The 26,011-nt window shown below is 40.5% G+C and overlaps 1 protein-coding gene across 1 annotated transcript in view; it reads right to left on the reverse strand.

The window, feature by feature from the left end:
* CLIC4 (chloride intracellular channel 4) overlaps positions 1 to 26,011 on the reverse strand; it is a 54,772-nt gene that overhangs the window by 28,099 nt on the left and 662 nt on the right. The window lies entirely within an intron of this gene.

A 26,011-nucleotide genomic window follows, 5' to 3' on the forward strand; every position in this document is an offset into this window, starting at 1 on the left:
CCACACAGGTAAGGCAAAATTCCTGTTCCAAGGAGCTTGCCATCTAAGATAAGCAACATATGAAGGATGGGAATAGAGGGATAAGCCATACCATCAAAATGATCTGCTTCCCAGCTTCCCCTTTAACTCACCAAGGTTAGTAGTTTAATTTCACACAGGAGCCACAGTAGAAATAGATATTGAAGATAAGGGAGTTGCTTTATGAGTCAGTTTCCATGTGAAAAGCTGTCTCAAACACAAGGTTTCGGTTTGAATCCGACACAGACTGGTAGCGATTGAAAGTTATCACCTGATGACTGGTCAGTTGCCTGCATAAAACCACGTTGGGGGGTGATGGTCTCAGTCTCATTTCCAAAGGACAGATGTTTATCTCACAAAACCATCAGAACAAATGGAACCCCAACTGACTTCCTCAAGGGAGGAGGGGGGGGAGAGAAGAGAACTGTATAAGCCATTGACGTTGAACCCTCTCATCCCTAGAAGTCACAGTGAGGAACAAACAGGGCAGGGAGGAGAAATTGCATTGCTGCTGCTTAAGCAATATATGCATTTTAATCTCACAAGGGTATATAAGACTTTCTACTCTCCCTCCCATCTGGCAGGGCAGCACCATGCAAACCTCTGCTCTCCCATATGCTGGTGATGTGACTTATAAATACATTCAGGAGTGTAAGAGGATAGTGAGCATTAAAAAGGAGCATGAGAGACTCACTTGCCACACACATCTCCATCCTAAATAAGATGCCAACAATGGAAAAAGCTGCAGCTAGAACTCTTAAAATCCTAGCTCTTGCCCAGTTTGTTGTGCTCCCAATGACTCAAAGGAAATAAGCAGTGAGGGATCATTAAGGAGAGGTGTGAAGTGCATGCCTCCTCTGGGAGTATAAATTTGGATGCCTGCATCTGCTTTGTTTGTTGCCAAGTTGCTTTTTATTGGTCAGTTGTTGTGACCAATGTACAATGATTCTTTGCAACAAAGGCAGGACTGGCATTTTAGTAGAGATGTGAATTATACTGAGGTTTTGCATACTTATAAAGCTGACTAACCTATTTGCTTCTCATTTCCTTCAATGACTGTGTATGGATATTTTTAAACAGTTTTTGATGTACATAAAAATAGCTCATCTTTCAAGTATTAGATGATTCAAGAGCTTTTTAACATTAAGTGGCAACTAAACTTCTTCGCGTGAACACATCTTTTAATAGCAACATTCCAACAGATAATTCTATGTTGACCTTTCCACTTATTTCCCTTCTTTTGGGGTGAATTGCTATAGTAATGTTCTACCCCATTTCTGCTACCCCACATCGAGTGAGTAGTACTGCAGTCAGCCAATTTCAACTAGTGACTATGCATCTCGATCATATTGTGGATCTTTTGAGGAAAGGCAAGATTCACTATCTGCAGTCATAAGTGACATCATGGTAAGACTATCTTCATCCATACATCACTGGAACAATTTTCATACAGACAGTATTTTAGCACAACAAGGATCCATTGCATGATCACAATAAGGCACTGCACAGCAGCATGCAATGATTTGTCTCATGATTGCTTTGCTAGGACAATGAATTTATGCACGTACGTACAGCTGAAGTAATGTTACATTTTTAGTGGTCTCTAGAAAAATTCCCAGTCAAGAGAGACAAGGTTAGAAACAGAGATCTATTAAAACATTTGAACTTTGTATTAAACATTGAAAAGTCAGGTGATTAGAACACTGGACCAGTAGTTCAAGAGGGGAAAAAAAAAAAAAAGCCTAAGTGTTAAGAAGTCTAGAAGTAATCTTAAGGTTTCATCATCAATCTTAGGGATTTCTGGTCACTAAATTCCTTTATTTGTAAGGTAAGAAATAGAAGTACATCTAAAGTTCACCATTAGAAGCATTCGGTTTTTAAATTTGAAAAAGTTTTATCCTACCTACCTCTATAAGTCATCTAATAAAAATAAAATATCATTGAACTGTTGCCAACTCATGACTATCACAAGTCCAGCTAGATTTGGAGTTTTTCTTGAAGTCCCAGCTCCTGGACTCAAGACTATACAAGAATCTCAGTTTTTATTTTAAAATGTAAGTTTCTAGCCATGAGTTCTGTAGACAAGCTCGAAGACTAGAAACCAATTGAAAACAAAATGTTTTTTTAAAACCTCACGATAAACTAATCTTATGATTTTGAGGGGCCCAACTCATGATTTTTAACACTCTGTATTGGTCATGGTGTATCTGCCATCTGGGAATAGGCTACAGTAGAAAGTCCTCCCCAGGGAGCCTTTCCTCCATGTAGTCAGAGTAGTCACCCGAGTTGAGAAGCAGATGGAAGTTTTGCAAAAAGCTTTGCTACTGTAATGTTCAGTCATTGCACTGGGCAGAGTTTCTTAATATAGATCCACTTCAATGATGTTTATAAGCTCAGAAAAGCATCCTCACTCTGAGAGCTCTTATGAACACTAAAGACTCAAATATGCAGTAAGAACTGGTACCCGAAAGACCCACCGGGTCCTGACAAGCTGCAGCACTTCTGCTCTACAGAAAGAGTGGTTCTTGGACTCAGTGGTTCTGATCCTGTAAAAACTGAATGCCTGCATCACTCCCAGCCTGCAAACAGCATGAAGTTCATAGAGTTCACAAGTCAGTAAACAACTGCAGAAGTATCAGTAATCATTCAAACATTCCAAAACTCCTCAGAGGCACAAACCCCCAAATAAGGACACTTGAACAAACAGAGTTTGGAATCTGCAGACCAAGCCACTTTTCAGACAGGATGTTGCAAGAGAGACCAGAATATTCTGCAACTAGTAAAATACTTATGAACGTTTTAAAAATCAGAAGTACCACAGGAGCTTCTGGAAGAAGGCCACTAGAAATTTCAGGTGGAGTTAGTTTATTGTACTTTAACACACACAAAGCTAGAAAGGAATCACAAATCTGGTTTATAATGGAGACCTAGCTACAGCCTTAACTGCAAAGCTTGTACTAGGACTCCATCAGAGCACAGTAATGATACCAAACTTCAACATCCCCTTTTCTCAGCATTTCTCCTCAAACACTAGTCTCATTACCACAAATATCCCTTTTGTCAGGCTGCCCCAGCCTTCTGAATTATTTGCTACAGAAGGGACAGATAAGACCGTTTTAGTCACCATTTTACCATCATCATGTAGGATTTCAAGGAAGAGATAAAGACAAAACCCAGGCTAAAGAACTGCAGATTGTGCCTCCTTAGAATAGCTCAAAGTAAGTAATCAGTACACTGGAGAGACTAGATTTTACTGTATGCCAGTGGGAATGTAACTCCTATGATACTGAAACATTAAAAGTCTCTGTAAACAGCTCACCTCCTCCCATGACAGTAAACAGCAAAGAGCTACTCCTAAGGGAATGAACAGTATACTTTGGTCAGAGAATACTGCAAACTAGCTTCTCACCACTAACATTTTCATTTAAAAGTATTAGTTTCTGTAGGTCTCACTGCACTAGTTTAACTGTTTGATTTCTCAGGCCCCTTTGATAGGAGGAGAATGGACTAAGCAGAAGGCCCATATAATCAAACTATGCCAAAATACTAAACAAACCCACAGAGCTATTCTACTGTGTACATGTAAAAATTGTTCAACATTCCATCAAATGACCTTCACTGATGAAGATGTTCCTATATCATAACATACTGGTGGGTAAGTTTGACAGAGAATGGATTGTGCCCCCAGGATCAGCACTCACTATACTCTTTAGCCAATTTCAGACGAGAGTGCTTCTTTATGGATAGAGGGATCTCTAACACATGCTATCACCGTGGCAGTTAAATTCATGTCTTATGCCTTGTTTCTACCGGTGGCTTTTGCACAGATATAGCTACATGAATGCAGTTGCAATGGGGCAAACCTCTACTGTAGATGCACACCAGCGTAGACTTTACACATAGCTGTAGCTATACTGGTGCAAAAAAGTATGCCTGGTCTAGACTACAAAGTTAGGTCGACATAAGCTGCCTTGCGTCAACCTAGCTATGCATGTGTCTATACTTCAATTTGTTTCCCACCAATGTAAATGCCCCTTTACGCTGACAAAGTAACACAACCTTCCCAAGTAGCACTGAGCCGTGGTCAAAGCAGCACGAGTGCAGACACTGTTACCTATGTCGACCCTAGCAGTCCGCCAGCAGCTGTCCCACTATGCTTGACACTGATCACTCTGGTCACAACTGTGAACTCCATTGTCCAGGGGTTGTGGAGTCTGGAAGCCCCTGCACATTTTTGAAATGCCTTTTTCTTATCATCCGCCTGGGCAAGCACATCTAGCAGCCCTCCCTTGCTTTGTGCAACTGCCCAGCCCACCATGCAGGCTACATGCTCCAGATGCGCTCTGGCCTTGAGTAGATAGAAGATATTGGATCTCCTGGGCCTGCAGGGAGAAGAGGCTGCCCAGGCACAGCTATGGACCAGCTGTCGAAATGTGGACATCTATGAGCAGGTTGCATGGGGGATGCAGGAGAAAGGATATGACAGAGCAGTGCCACGTGAAAGCAAAGGAACTGTGGCAGCACATCAGAACCAGAGAGGCCAACAATCAATCTGGTACCGAACCGTAGACCTGCTGCTTTTTTAAAGGGCTGCATGCCATACTTGGCAGAGACCCCATGACCACAGCACCATGGATACCTCCAAGGAGCCCAAGAGACTCGTCCCTGGTGTGAACAGCCAGAACTACTACTAGAAATAGTTCCTTCCATTTGTATCCAACTACACGAGTCTTTTACCATGTCAATAACTCAAAGGAGTTGCAGGATCAAACATGTTACAGTTTACCCAGCATCATAGCATTTGGGCTAGTTTTTACTTACAACAGTCTCCCTTTCAAGAGTTATTTTGCCCAGTATGTTCAAGATTCCAACGGTCTAGAACTATTCCCAATTCACTGAAAAGCTGGTAATATTCCTTCCTCTTCACTTTTTGCAGAGGGTCCCAATCTTCCTTCAACTAGTAGAGAAACTGTTTCATGTAGCATGTTTGGCCAAAAGCCTTCTCTATATGTGGACTGAGAAAACCCTTCAATTACACAGCTTTACCTTGGGCTCTAGTACAGGAGACAATCACTTGGACTTTCCTACATGCCTTAAATGCATGCAAGATCCCTCCCACCAGATGAAGTATATTCCCAGCCTGAATACTAGTCCCAGTGTAGGTAACTGAATCCACTATCTATTGGCAGTTTCTTCAAGGATGTCCAAGATATAGGATTGCTTGTTAAATCCCATTGCTCCAAACTGGCATTCTGAGGATGCAGAAACACAGTTCTGATGCGTAACAGGCAGGCATCTGTACAGGACTTTATTTCACAAGTCAACTTGGTGATCATAAAAAAATTAAGTCTCACTTCACATAAGGAAGGGATATAGTCTAGTGACTACAAGAGGGGACTGAGCAAGGGCTCGTAGGCTCATTTGTGTGCCATACAACTTGTGACTTTGGACAAGGTCACTCCCCCTCTGTGCCAAAAATGTAAGGTTTATCTCATAGGTGTGCTGAGAAGATTTGTAAAGTGCTTTGAAATCAGATGAAAAAGCCGCAGTTTGCGGAGTGTACCAAACTAGAATGGCCAGGTTTGAAAACTGATAATTTAAAACTGCAAAAAAAACTTTACAGCAAAGAGATTTTGTAATTTAAAAAAAAAAAAATCGAAGGATTGGCTATGAAAATGTCAATCGGTGCGAGAAATTACAGCTCAAGAAAAGGTGCCAAGAAACCATTAGCCTTGGCAGCCTCTGCTGCCTGTCAGCCTGATAGAAAGGAGTAGTAACATTCAGCTCCAAAATGATGTACTGAGGGTGCAGAAAAGAATTTTAATGTTAATGACTTGCAGATGTAAAGCATTTCATCTCTCACAATCTCTAAAATTTATCAGCTGTGAAACTGGAACTGTTCAAAAGAAGCACGGTGCTGGATGGAAGGCCATGTCTTCCATCACTTCAGTTTTAATTCCACTGTAGAATTTCATGCATCGATAGTGAAAGATTACAAGAGCTGCAACTGGAATAGACAAATCTCAAGTGCAGCAAATAGTTTTGTTTAATAAGATCACCATTGGGACGGAACTAAGATTAGTCAGTTTGGAACCCAAAGCAGGACTGCTTTTATATCTAGCTCACAGGTCCGAAACTGTCAGGATCTTAGTTAAAAACCACTGAAGTGCACCAAAACGAATCTTAGAAATTTGAAACTATTCCAATCATTATTTCAAATATTTACTCATAAGCATGCTCTTAGAAAGCAGATGCAACGTTCTGGGTAGTGTTACATTTAATAGCTACTACGATATCGCAGTGCATAATATATAACTTACGAGGATGCTCCCCCTCAAAAAAGATTAGAAATACAGTTTTAACTTCTTCTATTAGTCACTTCCCTCTCCCACCCAGAGTGCAGTTTTCAAATAAATAAAAACTCCAATAGCATCTGCTTTCACTTAGCCTGTCTCGGTTTTCTGTATGATTCGAATCAGATGAGAAATATTACAATCCATTAAACAATGTCCTGTGAGTTAAATAAAATCTAGATCCATTTTTTTAAAAAATCTGCAGTGGAGGAGCTATAAATTGAATGTATGTTTTTGTCTACACACTAAAAATCTTGGGACATTTCGGGAGTAAAAATTCTGAGCACATTCTGGAAAATGAAAGAATGTAGTGAGAACGCCAAGGAACTTTTGGCTTCAGTCCTGTTGAGCTGAGGAATTCTGCTATGTGACTGTTTGCATGAGAGGTCCATTTTTACATAGGCCTGATGTTTGATATATTTTGGGGGTGCAGCATGTGCGATTTGTTACAATGAGAAAAATGAGGAACAACTAATAAGTGGTATTTTGAAGACAAAACTTTGAGACAGATCTGAATTTTAGTTTGTTTTTCTTTCAATAATTAAAACAAAGCAAGTAAACAATTCTGAAAGTCAAACTAGCTCCACTCAGAACTCTCCTACCAACATTTTTCAAACAGTTGTCAAAGTCCTCAAACAGTTACATTAGAACTGCATATTGATACGTGTGCTCAAAGCAAATGTTCTGTAGTGCCCTGCAAAATATGGTGTATAAATCAGTGGTGCTCAACAAGGGGTCTGAGGCACCCTGGGGGGCTGCGAGCAGGTTTCAGATTCCACCAAGAATGACCGGTGTTAGACTTGCTAGGGCCCAGGGCAGAAAGCCAAAGCCCCACTGCACAGAATTGCAGCACAGGGCACCAAGCCCCACCACCCAGGGCTAAAGCTGAAGCTTGAGCAACTTAGTATCGCAGGGCCCCCCCTCCGGTGTGGGGTCACAGGCAACTGCCCTGCTTGCTACCCCCTAACGCTGGCCCTGGCTTTTATATGCAGAAAAACAGTTGTGGTACAACTGGGCCGTGGAGTTTTTATAGCATGTTGGGTGGCCCGGGGGGGAGAAGGGGTGTCTCAGAAAGAAAAAGGTTGAGAATCCCTGGGTAAAAGATAAATGAGGATCGATTGTCTCCACTGCAACAGGATGTTGTGCTGACAATACAACAAAACTCCTGGGAAACAATGTACTAGTACTTGGAATTCTCTAGCACCTCATCTATGGACTTCAAACAACAGAAGAGTTAAGTCTCAAAGCTGTGAGCCGGGTATTTTTATACATGGGTAAATTGAGGCACAGCAAGGTTAAATGACTAGTCACATAGCAAGTCAGAGCCAGAGCCAGGAAGAGACCAGAATTCAGCTCCCAGCCCTGCGGCTCTAACCATTTGGCTATATTCCCTCCCTGTTCAAACAGGGAATTGCAATGCTAAATTAACTAATAGCATTAAGCCTAGTTGCCCTAGTTTTGCTCCACCAGACTATATTTTGTGGGGAGGAAGGAAAAATAAGGGAAAGAGGAATTTCAGCCCATAAATCAGTTAACATCTGAACTCAAGCCCTCTGCTCCCCACCTCCATAAAATGCAATGACACTTACTAGCTTGCTGAAGAAACCATGAAATTACACATATCTGGTATCTGAGATCACGCTGCAACATTCTGTAGCATCTCCAGTGAGCCAAGTACCACCAATTCACTTCACATTAGGGAGGAAAATATTAAGTGTGGTTTTATTTCTGTGCTGAATCACATAAAAACGGCCATGCTGGGTCAGACAGAAAGTCCATCTAGCCCAGTATTCTGTCTTCCAACATTGGCCAATGCCAGGTGCACCAGAGGGAATAAACAGAACAGATAATCATCAAGTGATCCATCCCGTCACCCATTCCCAGCTTCTGGCAAACAGAGGCTAGGGACACCATTCCTGCCCATCCTGGGTAATAGCAATTGATGGACCGATCCTCCATGAATTTATCTAGATCTTTTTTGAACCCTGTTATAGTCTTGGCCTACACAACACCCTCTTGCAAGGAGTTACACAGGTTGACTGTGTGTTGTGTGTGAAAAAAAATACTTCCTTTTGTTTGTTTTAAACTCGCTGCCTATTAATTTCATTTGATGACCCCTAGTTCTTGTGTTGAAAAGTAAATAATTTCTTATTTACTTTCTCCACATGTCATATTTTTATAGACCTCTAACATATCCCCCCTTAGTTGTCTCTTTTCCAAGCTGGAAAGTCCCAGTCTTATTAATCTCTCATCATATGGAAGCCATTCCATCCCCTAATCATTTTTGTTGCCCTTTTCTGAACCATTTCCAGTATTTATTTATTTTTGAGATGGGGCGAGCACATCTGCATGCAGTATTCAAGATGTGAATACCATGGATTTATATAGAGGCAATGGAGGAATAATAATCTGCTTGGAATCATTTAGCACAGATCTGAGCTTTTATTTAATGCCTTGTCCCTTAACTGGCAAACATAAAACTAACTTTAGTAAAGTCTCTCTCAGAATCATCACGTAAGTACACTTCTACCTCGATATAATGCGACCCGATATAACACGAATTCAGATACAACGCGGTAAAGCAGTGTTCCGGGGGGGGGGGGGGGGGAGGGGGGCGCACTCCGGTGGATCAAAGCAAGTTTGATATAAAGCGGTAAGATTTTTTGGCTCCCGAGGACAGCGTTATATCGAGGTAGAGGTGTAATAAATGCAAAACTATGGTGTAGGGCTATTTCTAATTGATATCACTAAATCATGCCAGTGTCATAAATTGTAGGGTTTGTATTTATAGTGGACAAATATGGGTTTCTTTCAAATCAGACCTAACTTTGCACAAATAATTTTAACAAAGGGTTAGGAGCACTTCATACTTGCAGCACTCTTTCCACTCATCCATTAATCTGAGTAACCACACCTTGGCATTTCATTTGTACAGTGAAAGATTAGAGGCAGGGGTTATCTTTTCACTCCCATGTTGTGCAGATAACATGACATTTTTCACCTGCAAGTGAATATTTTACTCATTAAAGATTAAGGGATCACTAGCTCCGACAAAACTTGCCTTCTGTTTGCTCAAGGAAGGTACACGGCTGACACCCGAAGTGTAACCTTGCCCCTGAACTAGAACGTAGTCATGCCCAGTTTGAGAGGTGACACTGACAATAACCTGGACACTAAGCTAGAAACTTTTCAAGCTACAGCAGATTCATTATGGTAGATGATGCGCAGTTCTATGAAGAGAAATTTTTATGCTTCCTCCAAGTTGCTTCTGTGCTAATTTAACACTGTTTAGAAAAAGATGGCAAAACGGGCTCAACTGCTTTATACTTAACTGACAAGTACATTAAAATACTATATGGTATGTAACATTTTAGTAGCAAGGGACAGGTATTCAAACATCATAGCCGAAGTCTTTATAACCACCTCTGCAATATATTTTTTTGTTTATAGCATTTTATAGAAGGAAGGAGAAGCAAGAGATCCAAAGAATGGAAACAGTAGGGAGAGTTTTAGCCCCTCCCCCCCACCAAAAAAAGGGGGGGGGGGAACAGGAGAAACACTCTAGTGATTGGGCAAAAATATCAGCAAGCTTTATTAAGAGGGCAATGAGAACCAGGACTATCACAGCCCACAGCTTCATTTTTTAAATTACTGACTGCTCCCCTGTCAAAGAGTTTGGTCCCAATGAGAGGGTGAGCTAGCTGGGGGAAAAAAAAAAAAAAATTACCACCCCACTGACAGCTGGCCCAGAAGCTAGGACTGGATGACGGGATGGGTCACTTGAAATTTCCCTGTTCTGTTCATTCCCTCTGAGGCATCTGGCACAAGCCACAGAGAGACAGGATACTGGGCTAGATGGACCATTGACCTGATCCACTATAGCTTGCTTATGTTCAGTTGTGAAATATGTGAGATTTATTTTTCCCCTTCATATTCATTCCTACCCCCCCCCCTCTTTTTATATTTATATATATATATTTATATATATATATTATATATATATATATATATATATAAATAAATAAATGGATAGCATGTGGTTCTTCAGATCAGCAGGACAGGAACTGGAATATAAAAGAGCAGTGTGGAAATATGTAGGAGGAGTTTGAAGTCCATGTAACATAATGAGGAACTTATGGAACCAGAGTATCATTAAATTTGGGGTATAATTCTGGACTCAAGGTAGGATTGTTTCAAATAGCAAATCAGTAACAGGAACACACTGTGAGGCAGAAATAATAAGGTCAAAGTGCATGCAGTGGGATATTTAATATATCCCAGTCTCTGGTTCTGTAAATAAAATTGAGGCAAAGGGCAGAATGTTGGAAGACCTTGCACAGGATTATTTCCTAATTCATCAGTAACTAGCAAGGGAAACTTTCCCAGATTTGATATGCCAGAGAGAGCAGAGAAAGTGAGGTTTGGAAGAAGCGGGGCAGGAGTGGGGGTGCAAAATAGTAAAAATCTCTCTGAGTAGCCTATTGTGAAAGAAGAAAAATAACGAGGCTGTTGGATACATTAGTAAGAGAACTCCCTGCCCCTTGAATAAAAAATTTAAATGGCTTTGAGGACTCAACAGGTTTCACCTCTGGAGACTGTTTTCACACAAATGACTAAATAGAGCAGGAAGAAAAGCTGGGCTCTGCAATACTGGAACAGCAGAGATGTTGCCAGTCAGGATAGAAATACACCTCTACCTCGATATAACGCGGTCCTCGGGAGCCAAAAAATCTTACCGCATTATAGGTGAAACCACGTTATATCGAACTTGCTTTAATCCACCAGAGTGTGCAGCCCCGCCCCTGAGCACTGCTTTATCACGTTATATCTGAATTTGTGTTATATCGGGTCGCGTTATATCGGGGTAGAGGTGTATACTGGAGAAGTTACGAGGAAACCAGCAAGATGCGTCAGGTACTGGGCATGCTAGCAGAGTTAGCTTGATACTTCATGAGCAGTAAGTTTACCCACAAAAACATTAAATAAATCACTGATCCACATAGGATTATAGATGGAGGAGCAGTTTTAGATGGATTAGTGAGGTGATTCATGAAGTGATCAGAGGGAAAACGTATGCAGCTATTCGAAAATCCCACAGAGAGATGAAAGAGTGGTTTAGAGGCCCATACACAAATACCTAAAACTGTCCAGTACTACAGGTTCAAATCCAGCTTGGATCTTTATCTTATCAAGTTGTACAAATAGAGTTCCAGACAGTTAACCATGTGAGTCTTTCAGATAAGACGTAAAAACTAAAGTCTATGCAAGAACTACAAGATTAAGCGTTTGCTATAGCACTGACCAAAGTGTCCCTACTGTTGAGCAGCATGCTGTGTATCAGTTATTTGTTGTTCTCTGCCCAAGAAATGGCTGAATCTCAGTGACATTATATGCACTGTGAATAGTTTGCAAGGCATTTTGGAACCCTTCAAGATGAAAGATGCTTTGTCTAAAATATTAATGAAGTCTCATCCAAAAAACCCAAGTGTCCAATTATTACAGTGGCAGTTCAGGAAAGCAAAATGTATTCTGAATCCAATATGCAATGCTCCCACTTGCTCAGTTAACTTGCATACCTCCAGGATTTTCTTTGGGACTCTGCACTTTGATGCTAATGGAGATATCCTATCTCCTAGAACTGGAAGGGACCTTGAAAGGTCATCGAGTCCAGCCCCCTGCCTTCACTAGCAGGACCAAGTACTGATTTTGCCCCAGTTCCCTAAGTGGCCCCCTCAAGGATTGAACTCACAACCCTGGGTTTAGCAGGCCAATGCTCAAACCACTGAGCTATCCCTCCCCCCCCAACAATGTTAGGGCCAGCTTTATTCTGATGTCCTATGACGGCAAAGTAAGAATTTCCACTTAATTTCCTTTTCCATCTTGCTGCCCCAGGCTTGTAGGGACAGACTGTGTCCTTGCTTAAGTGACACTTTTTGTTTCTGACTCTACTGCCCTCTCCCACATACAGCTAGCCAGGTGAAGAATTAGTGGGACCTTTAAAGGGCAAGAGTGGGAAGTTGTGACAGATGAGGCTGATATTGCTGAGAGCCTGAAAGAATTCTTTGCCATAATATGCGAGAGAAAAACTGAAGGTCAGGACAACAAAAAGGCCTAGTCCACACACAGAGCGAACAGCCAGCAAGACTTCATTTCACAAGGCAGAGACTTCTTGGAATGCCAGAAAGATCTTCTTGCCAAGTTTCAGCCTAGAGCAAATATGCTTTGCTACAGTTACTGTGAACCTATATTAGTTACTGAACTGGCAATCAGGATACTGACAAGCCCTTAACAATAGTGGTAGCCGCAGGTACTGCTAGAACAGGGGTAGGCAACCTATGGCACGTGTGCCGAAGGCGGCACACAAGCTGATTTTCAGTGGCACTCACACTGCCCGAGTCCTGCCCACCAGTCCAGGGGGCTCTGCATTTTAATTTAATTTTAAATGAAGCTTCTTAAACATTTTAAAAACCTTATTTACTTTACATACAACAATAGTTTAGTTATATATTAGAGACTTATAGAAAGAGACCTTCTAAAAACGTTAAAATGTATTACTGGAACGTGAAGCCTTAAATTAGAGTGAATAAATGAAGACTCGGCACAGCACTTCTGAAAGGTTGCTGACCCCTGTGCTAGAATATAAGAACTCAAAATATCTAAGCTGTCTCTCTCCAAAATGCACTGAAATGGAGCAGTTGAGTCATTCAAATTCTAAAATTGAAGCTGTCTATTTTAGATCCACTTTACCTAAAGCAGTTAGCCAGTTTTCCACTCACCTCCCTCCATCTCAGATGTTTTGTTTCTTATATGTATGGGTGTAACAAAGAGCTAGAGAAGCCAACTGCAGGCAAACTATTAACAAATGGAAGTGTGATTCTTTCTAGTTAAATCAATTGCTAATGAGCAAAACTCTCTAAAGGAATTACTTTGGAGTGAGCCTGTTGCATTTCAGTATATGTGCACCAACAACCTTTTGAGGATCCCACCACTGCACCTTTGTAACGATGGCCCCTACAGTGTGATATTAACTTCCCACCCACATTCATTTCAGAACAGCCCTCCCCACTTTTAAGGCCTTTGTAATTAATTTCTTTTTCAGAGAGGTACTGTGCTCTAGTTAGAGAACAGTCATTGGCAACATCCTGCCAGCCTTCAGGAGCAGGGCCAAAGAGACCCTTCACCAACCAGGGGCTACCGGGGGGAGAATTACTGCAATCTTCCCCCACACCCAGCCAAGCTCCCCAGTGAGGCAGTTGATAAAGGGGTGAAACAGGAGACAGACGCTTCCTTTTGCCTCTGGCTTTTCTCAACCTAACTCTTTCCTTGAAGCCTGGAAACATCTCTGAAGGGGAAGCAGAACTCAGGGGAAAGTCTGCCCAAAAAGCAAACGTAGCCCAGAGAGACAGCTAGGAATTAGACACATTGAGCCAAAAAATGTCAGAAATTTGAACTGGAATTTGGAATTTTTCCTCAAAAAAGCTCTTTAGCAGGGGGGCTGGTTGAACTGGCCCACTGCTGTGGAGGCAGATAAGGGTAGGGTGGGGAGAGAACAGGTCCCTCAGCTACTGACTGTGATTGACAGGTCTAGTTCTGCTCCCAAGCTGCAAGCAGGCTGAAGTATTATTCACTGAAAGAGCTATGTGGATCTTAGCATGAAGAAGAAAGTAATGTATCTACAACCACCAATCATGTGGGGATAGAACAGAACACATTTCAGAACAGTTCCCTCTAAGCAAGCGTTCTTTGTGTGGCAGGGTATTAGAGCTAAGACTTGGTAAAAAAGAAAACATTCACTAACTAGTTTACACTGTTTACGTTTCTTTGTTCCAGTTTGGGAAGTTTCCTGCAGTACATGTCTGTCATGTTTATCTGAGATCCAAAACTCATTCCTCTGATATCTTTTGTCCATAGATAAGACACATTCAGCAACTGCTTAGGACCAAAGTTGTTTATCTCTTGAGGGCAAATTAACCAAGGGGTGGGGGGGGGGGAGGAGAGACTCAGCCAAATCAGACCAAACAAAAGCAAATCTCAAACCGGTTCAAGCTGTGGAATATCTGAAAACTTCTATAAAAGCATAAAAAAATAGAAGACAGTTTGATTAACTAAACATTAAGCAGAAATCAAGAAAAACCACAGGAGATTTGTGCTTATATAAATATTCAGTGGGACTGTGTCTAAGCACACTCAGGTCTGTTTCCCATATTTAGTGCAGACAGGTTTATTCTCAGCTCAATCCACCGAGTTCTAAGCACAGAGTACAGTTATAACTAACAAGTTCAGGGCAAAAATTGAGCTCTCAGATTCACATTGCAGGTCCCATAAAGCAATCCAGGTTTCTTGTCTTCCTTTGCCACATAGCAGCTATTTGAAAAAGAACCAATAAACATAACAACAACAAAAAAAAAGGTCTGAGTATATAGATGTTTGGAAACATCCTACTGAAATGCCTTTTACATAAACAACAGTAAATTGCTACAAATTCAGTCATAAGCATAGATTAGGCATGAATATAATTTATGCATCCAACTACCTTTGCATTGCGCTGAAAATTTAACTCATACACTTTCATAATGCTGATAAGGTACCATATAAAATCATGCCTAATATTAAACTCTGGAAGTTGTGTAAAATAACTTACTATGTGAGAGCTTTAAATACCTAATTCTTCAAATTTACCTCTGCCCACCATATTCCTTTTCCTGGGCAGACACACCCAGAACATATTACAGACTACTGCCAACGCAGGAAGGGCAGTGCCACTATGTTATGCCATTTCCTCAATAGTCCTATTTTCTATTAAAAGAACCAGAGCAGTATAATTATACACTAAACCCATCCTACCTTACCAGTTACTGAGGAACACAAACTGGTTTAGTATTCAGAAAATGAAATATTTCCAAAATTGCAATCTAATTTATATATAAAGGACAAAATTAGTAACTACAGGTATGTATTATTCTCAGGCCAATTTTACCCAAAAAACCCTTACAAGAGTGAAGGGAAATACACAATTCATTCAAGAGTTTCCAAATAGGAGAACTAGCACATTTACAGTCACTTCTATAGCTTTCTCCTTCTACAACTTCAGAGGAAACACCATTAAAGAAGTAATGAATGAATCTACAGCAGCTAGAGCAGGGGTAGGCAACCTATGGCACGCGTGCCGAAGGCGGCACACGAGCTGATTTTCAGTGGCACTCACACTGCCCAGGTCCTGGCCACCGGTCTGGGGGGACTCTGCATTTTAATTTAATTTTAAATGAAGCTTCTTAAACATTTAAAAAACCTTATTTACTTTACATACAACAATAGTTTAGTTATATATTAGAGACTTATAGAAAGAGACCTTTTAAAAACCTTAAAATGTATTACTGGCACACGAAACCTTAAATTAGAGTGAATAAATGAAGACTCGGCACACCACTTCTGAAAGGTTGCACACCCCTGAGCTAGACTATAGCCTCCTCTACACACAAAACTTACATCAATTTAGCTAAGTCAGAGCAACCCCCTTGTTTGGGCACTTAAGTCAATTTAAGAGTGTCTTATAGGGAATTAGCTTAAGTTAATTCCTTATTGCCTTAAGATAAATTGATACAAAGCATTCTTCAATCTCAAAAGTGAGAATTCTTATCTATATAGCAAAGATCATCAAAAGTAACTTTGGGCAAGTCTCTTAAATATCCAGAGACTTTTTAGGCAGACCTATAAAAATGAAAACAAAAAATGGACAAATCTGATAACCAGAAGTTATAGTCAGCAGCAGAAGAGGTAATAAAAGTAGATTAACCAGACTGTAGCAGAATTTTGTATTGATTCAGTGAAGCTGGAAGGGAAGTCGAGGGACCAAAAGGCTCAAAAGATTGACAACAGGATATGGAACATTTCTCTTACAGGTTATTAGCTGAAATCTGGCCCAGATAAGAAGAGACTGAAAAGATTATTGCTGCCTGATGACACTCCGGTGGTCCTATATGAAATTAGTTGGCGATCTTTTTAATTAATCCCTGGCCACATCAGTTGGTATTCTTCTGTGTAACCTCAAAAGCAAAGAAAAGAAGGAGTGAACTACCCCTCCCTCTCTGTACTTGACTATCACCAATGCAGGAATAGGAATCTCCACCTTAAATCCAACATTACACTTTTCAAATAAGCCACCACAATGCAAGAAGAATGAACCAGAACTGATGATGCGATTACTGTCTTTAGTATCTTAGAGCTCTATAAGAAAGGAAAAGTCAGACTTTTTTTTTATGGTTCCAGAAGAATTATGTTTGCCATTACCCAATTCTCAAAGTGCAATTCTGTAAAGAAGTCTTGGGTTTTCATGGCAGGATATTAAAATACATAACTTGTTCTTATTTTGTTATTCGTCAGGAATTCATCCTTATGGGAATCAGCTAAGTGGTCAGGTCAAAATCTGCATTACATACAGGTCAGAGTCCTTCAGTGGACAAAGGAATGTAACCACATGAATAAAAGCTTAGATTGTGTGGAATATTCCACATGCAAGAAGTTTTCCTGCCTTGGCACAACATCTATTAAGTAAAGGCATAAAAACTGGCACATCAGATATTCCACTGGTGTGTCTCAGCTCCAATCTCTACTTGTTGAGGGCAAATTCTCTGATAAAATGAGCTAGGCTTCTGTTACAAAAGAATAAAGTAATATGTGACAAACTTGACTAAAATCCACTGTGTGTAATAGCTGGACATAAAACGTTGCAATATTTTAGTGGAAATCTAAGTACAAAGTTAACTGCACTCTGGTTAGTTTGTTCAACAAAGTGCTTGGAACTCAAAGTTGCATACTTAGCACAAGAGCTTGGAAGAAGCTATTGTGAGAGCTTTCTCCCCCCCCCCCCCCGCCCCGCTTAAGTTTGGTAGAGTACAGCATGTGCTCTGGCTACAACACAAGAGACCTACTCCCTAGCTTTGGCCTGGCCTCCTCGCAAAATACAGCAATGGCTCATAAAACTGTAGTAGAAGGAATCATATCCCCAGCCACTGGACTTCAGAAACATGAATAAAGTTCTGATTCTTGACAGTTAAAGATTTATAACGCCATAGGTGAGAGAGTAATGCAAAAAAAATAATAAGGTCCTAGTTCTGAGTATTTTGCAATCTAATTTATAAACTAAAGGGGAAAAGTTGGGTAAATTAGTGGAGTGGAATGATAAAAACAAAGAACAGAAGACAAACTCTTGGAAAAGCAATTTTTGTTCAAACAAAATATAAGTTCAAGTCATTCAAATTGTCATGTTAACTTAATTTTTTATAATTATAATCCTCGTGGATCAGGAGAATTAGAGGCAATGGGGAGCGCTCAAGTGACAAAAGTAGAAAGTTGAGGGGTTTGATATTCCGATAAAGCCAGAAGAATATGACTAAAACAATAGGATTCCAAAGTTTCACAGTTGCCTTATGCTTCATATCTGGAATGTGGATGTGAAAAAAATAATTCAAGCTGTTAAAGCCAATCAAAATGAAGGATTATACACTGACACTGCACATGCTCTGGAGTTTTCCATATCTATAGAAGGAAAACAACAGCATCTTAGTTTACAAAGCTCTTTTTTAAACAGCAGGCAAACTAGTAGATTCATTTGGAGCCATCTTTTCAAAATGGAAATCTGCAATCACATCTCCAGCATCTGCATGCACTCTCCATGCATTAGAACAGATTATGGCAAACCTATTTCTCATTTACTGGGAGCTAATACTCCTCAAACCCACTTTCCCATAACATTAAAACTATAGTACAATTGTCTGTATGGCCTATTCTGCTAGAGAGAAATATATCCTAGCTCTGAAAGTTTATAAAAACACTTGCATTTGTTGAACTTATTTATAGCCAAACCAATTCTTTGTAGAAACTATTTCCTTTATTTAAAGAAAACTCAAAGGGCAGACCAACAGGCTCTTGCCAATCTGGTAATATTTTAACAGAGCCAAAAATATAAAAGGGGGAGGAATCTGAAGCCGATCCAGTAGCACTGACTGATCTCATTAGGTCTCCTCATGAAATTATACAGATGTGACTTCACTCCTGGGTTACACTCCTATATTTAGTTTATACCTAATATGGACATTTAAACTACAGAACTGAAAGCCATTTCCTTTCCTTGCATAAAGAAAGCCCCTTGGCCCTTTGTCTAGCCAACAATACAAAGATTAAGTATGGTCTCTTTAGAACACTGCAACACAAACAGCCTTGTAATTAATGGGGAGTTTGGTTTATGTTTTAAGCTTTAATATAAGCAAATGCAGCATTCTACACACTGAAATCAGACTGTGCCACTACAGCAAATTTTTACTTGAAATGGAAGATATTCAACCTAAGTTTTATAGCTACTCTCCTCTTTAGCAAAAGGCCAATAAAGGAGTTAACAGAATCAAAGACTAAATTTCTGCCTAAAAATCACAGAAGTATGAAAGTTAATCAGGAAGTTTCCTGAAGATAGAGAATCTGTTCAGGCACTCAGATACCCACCGTGATGAGCACAGTATAAGGGGACTGCCTTTTTGGGTACTAAGTGTTTCAAGGGTGGAATAGATCAAATCAGAGCAATTTTACAAATTAAGTTTATTCACAGTTTGTGAAGTAGCTGCAAGAAAAACTTCGTAAATAAAACCTGTCTATTAATAAAGATCACTTTATATGAAGTTTTCCCATCATCAAAGTGCTTTACAAATAAGTTGGGTTTTGTTACAAATACAGATTTACATCAGTTTTCTGTGCAAACTGTCCCCCTACAGAGATCTTGCTGCAGTAGGGCATCCAAAGCAAAGTTACTAACTCAGTTCAGTTTCACCTAAATCAGTGGTTCTCAAACTTTTGTACTGGTGACCCCTTTCACATAGCAAGCTTCTGAGTGCAACCCCCCCCCCCTTATAAAAACTCTTTTTTATATATTTAACACCATTATAAATGCTGGAGGCAAAGCTGGGTTTGGGGTGGAGGACAGCTTGCGACCCCCCCATGTAATAACCTTGCAACCCCCTGAGGGGTCCCAACCCCCAGTTTGAGAACCCCGACCTAAATCCTTGGTCCCCACTCCCCAGTCCTTCAGAGTGTGAGTACCATGAAAGCCATATGCTTTGGCCCAGAACACTGCCCCTACATCCCTCTTTGGATAATCCAGGACAAAAGGCCAACAACCTCCAGAAAAAGTTGCATGCAGCCACCCTCAATTTCAGGGGACTGATTGATATAGAGAACCTCTACCCAAAAAAACTTACCAGTTACTGACAGGTATACAAGTTCCACTCAGACTTCATTTTAAGATTAAATGCCCTTCTAAAAGATATGTTTAGCTCAATCTGGATTTATGGGCTTGATGCAGGAATTATTAGGTGAAATTCTATGGCTTGTGTTATGCATGTCAAGCTAGGTCAGTGATTCTCAAACTTTTTTTTAAATGGTGACCCCTTTCACATAGCAAGCCTCTCAGTGCGCCCCCCCCCCCCGCAATTACAAATTTTTTTTATCTATTTAACACCATTATAAATGCTGGAGGCAAAGCAGGATTTGGGGTGGAGGCTGACAGCTCGCGACCCCCTCATAAGAACCTTGCACCCCCTGAGGGCTCCCGATCCCCAGTTTGAGAACCCCCGTGCTAGGTGATCATAACTGTCGTCCTGATTGTAAAAATGAGTCTATGAATCCATGAGTAAATTCTCATAAGCCAAACAAGAAATTTTAACATGAATTCAAGTCCCCCATTGCCCATTTTGAAAGAGTTAAACCTTTCAAACAAATATGCAACCTCATGGAGTACAAAAGTCATTCTGTCTCAGAAGCACAGAACTTACTATTTAACTAGCAGCTGCACTAACACACACACATGTTATAATGAAATGCAACTCAAAGCTCACTCCTTCTCTGGTAAATGAGAAGCACTCAGCTACTGGGTCTAGGTAAAGAAATTAAGTTCTCCATCCTCCCTTTGTTGTAGTAGAACTCTCTTTGCTAGTTCATACCAACTCAGCCTATGCATGGCTAGTATACTTGATTCATATAGCTGTCTGCCATAAGCTACTTCCAGTCTCTGAACAAGGTCTGAGACACATTGGGGACAAAACACCAAGAAGGGACTGCAGTGGAGATGTGAAAAGCTAGCTGTAGATAACAGGGAATTTTCTTCTCTGTCCACTCTGGGGTTAAGCATGCAAAGGAAAAAAAGGAATCGCGGTCATTCCAACTAATCTTATAAGAAGAACTGTTTCTTCCATGAGGTAGTCTAACTGCCTCCTCCACAAGTTAGTTTATGCTTGCTATCCTATACTGCAGTGGTTCTCAACCAGCAGTCCAGGGACCCCTGGGGGGACCGCAAGTTTCTGGGGGGTCCACCAAGCAGGGCTGGCATTAGACATGCTGGCGCCCAGGGCAGAAAGCCGAAGCCCCACTGATATGTCTGAAGCCTGGGGCCTAGAACCCTGCCACCGAGGCTGAAGCCAAAGCAACTTAGCTTCACGGGGCCCCCTGTGGCGTGGGGCCCCAGGCAATCACCCTGCTTGCTATCCTCTAATGCTAGTCCTGGCTTTTATATGCAGAAAAATAGTAGTTGTGGCACAGGTGGGCTGTGGAGTTTTTATAGCATGTTGGGGGGGACCTCCGAAAGAAAAAGGTTGAGAACCTCTGCTGTACTCGACAGTGATCTTGAAGTCACTTCAGGTAATCATTACCCTTGCAGCCTAACTTCTTAGGATGCTAATACTGTCTTCACGGTGCTGCCACTGAAAGATTACAGACGCTTCCCGGGTTACGCAAACCCGACTTACAGAAAAAGTTCTGTAAGCTTTTTTTGGGGGGGTGGGGGAGGAGGAGGGAGAGAAGAATTATCGGGTATATGTTCCCAACATACGCAAAATTTGACTTATGCAAGACGTCTGTATCTGAAACTATGGACTCTCCCTCTCGCTTATATGGGTAACTGGTGAGTTTACATAAACATTCCTCACAAGTGTGCTACTTTCCAGCAGTCAGCTAGCGTCACCTTCTCAAATACTTACATGTGACCTCTGATGTCACATTCATAAGTACTATATTCCCATGATTCTGTGCATTCCCTAATATACACGTGATTAGGGACAATGATAATAAAAAATGCACCGCAAACATCAATGGAGCATATGACAGGATTCAATCTGCCATAGCCTTTGATGTGTTTTTTTGTTTGCTGATCTCTATTAGGTTGATGTGCTGAAACTCTTTGTTCTACTGTGTCTCAAATCAGTCACAAGCGTTGTGTACACAAAAGCTTTTGATTCCCCCCCCCCCTTTATTGCTTATACAGTACTAATAAAGCCCCCAATACTTCCCATTTGAAGAGTATTTTCTTGGCAGTCGCCATGTTCATATAAAGTGTTTATGGTGCAAACTGTTACAGCTGCTTCAGAGGATGTCAGAGCAAAAGTCTGTTTCCCTCGCAAGATATACCATAGATATCAGCATAATCCTATTTGTAGCACTTGATTTTGGGCCAGAAGACACTCAGCCAATGCTCACAGCACTGGGGGGGCAGGGAAGATCAGTGCACTGTCAGACATCTTCCAGTTGCGAAGTAAAACAGAGGCTCCCTTGAGAAACTAAATGCAGATTTTAAACTTGAAAAAGCTAAGGTGTTCATAAATGGAACTGCCTAAACATTAATTATAGCATTAAAGGGGAATGCCTGCCAGAAATAGAATTATTGGTTAAAACCAGTACATCAGAAATTCAGCAAAATGTTGCAAGCGACCTCCAGTCTAAGAGAAGCTCATTCCCACGTGTAACCATTATTAATGGTTAATTGTTCCAAGTTTTTATTCCTGTTTTCTACTGGTTAAACATTAGACAGAACTTAATGTTGCAACTTGAAACTTTTTGACAAAAGCTGAATATAGAACCAAGTATCATAGCTCTGCTTTTTTTTGTTGTTAAAAAAATATATTAGAAAACAGATGCAGATGAGAAAACAATGGGGTTTATGGTTATGAGCACTAATGCCTCCTCCAAAGCAAATGGCAGTTTTTAAAGAAATATGAGTTGCCTGATCAAAGAAGACGAAGAAGTCCAATGCCAGTTTCTAACGTATGATTCATTATAATCAATTGCCTTTGAGGACATGCATGACATTTAATCCTCAGTGTATAAAGAATCACTTACGCTTTGCCAATATTTGCTCTCAAACACTGGGAAACCACCCCCTCCCCCACAAAGAAAAGCAGACAAAGAAAAGGATCACCAGGTGGAGAGGAATAACAAGATGTCTGTTACCCATAAAACAATGTTTATCTTTACACCAAATGTATTTCAGAAGTAGGGTGAGAAAATTCCCAGGTGCAGAGGTTATTACAAGATTATCCTTTGCTGAGAATACTGTACCTAGAGAAAAGACTGTGTCTAATGAGATTACCTTGTGACGAGCCACCCCCTGACAAGATTATCTTCTTAGGACAATGCTGGAAATAAGTAACATTGCTTATTTACTGACTGGGTCTTGTTTTGATTGCATGGTTTTGCTGTCAAAGCAAACAATTATGGCAATGACGCAGTTTGAAGGGTGACCTGTTACGATATACAGCTATCATACCACCCATGAGACGCAAGATTTCTAACTAGGGATGAGCCTTGTCAAAATGTGACTAGAAAAACCAAAGAAAACACTGAACATTGGCAATTCAGTGTATTCCTCCCTCTCACTCAGCACTGAACCAATGCTTCAGCATGGTGTCATAGGGCACTTGCTGCTAGAGGCGCTCTTACACATATGACAAAACCAAAGTTTTTGGCACTTGTAGTTAAAGATCCCATAACACTTTTTGCAGGAGTATGGATGTTAGCCCCAATGTGGCGAACTATAATTTACCTTCTCAAATGCTCCCTGTAGTTTCAGTGTAATATGGCATTCCCCTCCTTTCCTAAACTGTCTGGGAATACTGATGTGCTCTATTTTCACCCTGCTGTTACAGAGCATTCAAGCTGCCCTCTAGAACGGGGGCGGGGGGGTTGTTGAATGTTGTGCATCCTTCATCCACAGCTCTTTTGCATGCCATCTTAAACAAACCCTACAAGCAGTTTTGTGTACTCTATCATCAGGTTTCATAGATGAGTGCTTCTATTTGACTAAAGAAACATTAACCCAACACTTTATAATAATAAGGCAAAATCCAGACAAGACAAACTGAAGAGCAATTACCATAGGTTGCTTTATAAGAGCTCTAATCAAAGCATATTGCCTGAGTTGCTACGCGTGATACCTCATGCTCATTACATTTCAGTCTTCATTACTATAAGATGCCACTTGGGTCTTTTAAAAACATTCCAGTTAGACAATGGAAGCAGGCCTCCCTTATCAATAATACATGTTAACATGCTAGGAAGCTACACTGAAAGCACATGGGGAATGAGATACATCACTAGTTCCTCCTAATTAGCTCGTAAAGAAAGACTTAGCATTTGTAAGTTAAAATGGGCTGCAGGCAGCCCATCAGTGAGGTTAATGAAAGACAAATTATACAAATACTAAAATTATTCATTACCAGAGACCACCAGTATAAATTCCACGAGCGACACCATACATTATTCTTCGCACAGCACATCAATAGCTTTGTACTACAGAAACTGTTTTGCTATCTCTACATCTAGTGCTTACTTTTCAAATATGCCTCAGCACAGAAAAGACAAATATGAATTACAACAGCCCCCAGTATAAATATTGTCTTGAGAGAATAATCAAAACAATTTGAGGGTTCCTAACAGCTTTTTACAGTTGTACATGACTGAAAGCTAACCACGTGTGCACATTTTTCTCTAGACAGTTCTGTCACTGATCACAATCCAATATGATGGTTTTAAGACCAAAATTTTGGGAATATAGCCAGACTGACTAATGCTTCATAGATTTACTTCTGAAACTTTAATCCATACCTGTATTTTATTTCAGTCTGACTGCTGCAATCCTGTATACATGGGTCATTTGGCACAGACTTCATGAACCAGACTTCTTGCTTGGTCAGAGTCTTTCCATTACATTACCTCCATATTAAAAGCTTCACTGTGCACAGGTTGAGCAAAAGATTGTAGTATTCACTTTGGAAACAGATTACTTAGGTTCCCTACTCCATGCAAATCTTTTGGTTTTACATTCATTAAGTAACCGCAGACAATGTCTTAATGTTTTTTAATCTATTCCACACACATGGGGCTACATCTTCTGATTAACTGGAACATATACACTGTGCTCCCTGGTTATGGAACATAATGCCTGACTACAACCCCAAATTAGCTTGCCATTAAAGTTAAGCTAAAAACTAATAGGTGTCTTATTTTAAACGTTCTATTTTATTTGACGTTAGCTTGTATGGAAATGACCATCTAATAGTCCTGCTATTTTCTACCCAGCTGGCTCCCCACTAAATAATAACTGCACGACAGACTATTGTTCCCAGAAAGAGTGATTTAAGCACAATGCGGGATAGGTTACAGAGCATTGGAAGTGGAAATGGCTTTTTAATCAAGTTGCCAGAAAAAACTTTTCCTTCTCTCCCTACAAATGTGGGATCTTCCTCTAAGATTTCCCTGACCTAAGCATCAGGAAGGGCAAGATAATGCCCTGGACCAGTTACAAGCTTTTTTATTTGTTTGTTTTTAAAACAAAAAAAAACCAAACCTGATCTTGACTTTAAAATGACACGGTGGATGAAGTAATTTCTTTTATTTGACCAACTTCTGTTGGAGAGACACACAAGATTTGGAGCAACACAGAGCTCTTCTTCAGGTCTGAGGACTTGACTTTAAAGGCAGATATTATACCCCCAGCTGGGAGTTGTGAGATGGTATTTTCATAAAATTGGGATGGATAGATTCCTAGTGGTAGGCAATACTCACTTATAGCCCTGGATGTGGTCATTCCAAATTCATGCCAAAAAACTGTGAAATAGCACACATGTATTCCATATACATGTAACACTCTGGAATGGAATAGGACAATGAAAGAGGAACAATAAGTTCCCTTAAGCGTTTCAGCATCCTTCTTGGTACCTAATTATAGAACAACCAACATGTCCTTCATGCAAAGATTTCTGTGCCTTCTTTCATAAACCCTTATGCATGGGGTGCCCTCCTTAACCTGATCCGCAAGGCCACTTCCCTCTTCTCCTTCAAATCCCACCTCAAGACCCATCTCTGCCCTGAAGTCTATAAGAAACCAGACAATTAATAATGGAGAGTAGGGTAGATAAAGATAAGTTAGCCCATTACATATTTATAAAATTATCAGAAAAAATGCAAAGACAGGTCTGATGTGGTTGGGACGTGTTGAAGGTAACTGTTTATAGTTGACACATTTGGTAGGAAAAGGCCCATCTATTGGGTCATGATGGAGATGAAGTTTCACTGGGGATTTTTATGGAAATTTGCTGCTATTTCTGTTGTATTGTTATTTGTCGAAGTCACCCAGAGTAGCAGACGGATGCAACGATATAAATCTCAGGAAATAAATACACAGATATGTATATATTTGGCTTTATCCCTCTTCCAACACTTTTCATATGCCACTTGTCTTCGATTGAAGTTCTTCAGGACAGACACTATCGCAGAGGTGGGCAAATTATGACCCACGGGACCGTGCTGCCCAGCCCTTGAGCTCCCAG

The sequence above is a fragment of the Terrapene carolina genome, unplaced genomic scaffold (assembly GCF_002925995.2).
Source record: "Terrapene carolina triunguis isolate 2854851 unplaced genomic scaffold, T_m_triunguis-2.0 Scaffold236, whole genome shotgun sequence".
Taxonomy (NCBI): Eukaryota; Metazoa; Chordata; order Testudines; family Emydidae; genus Terrapene; species Terrapene triunguis.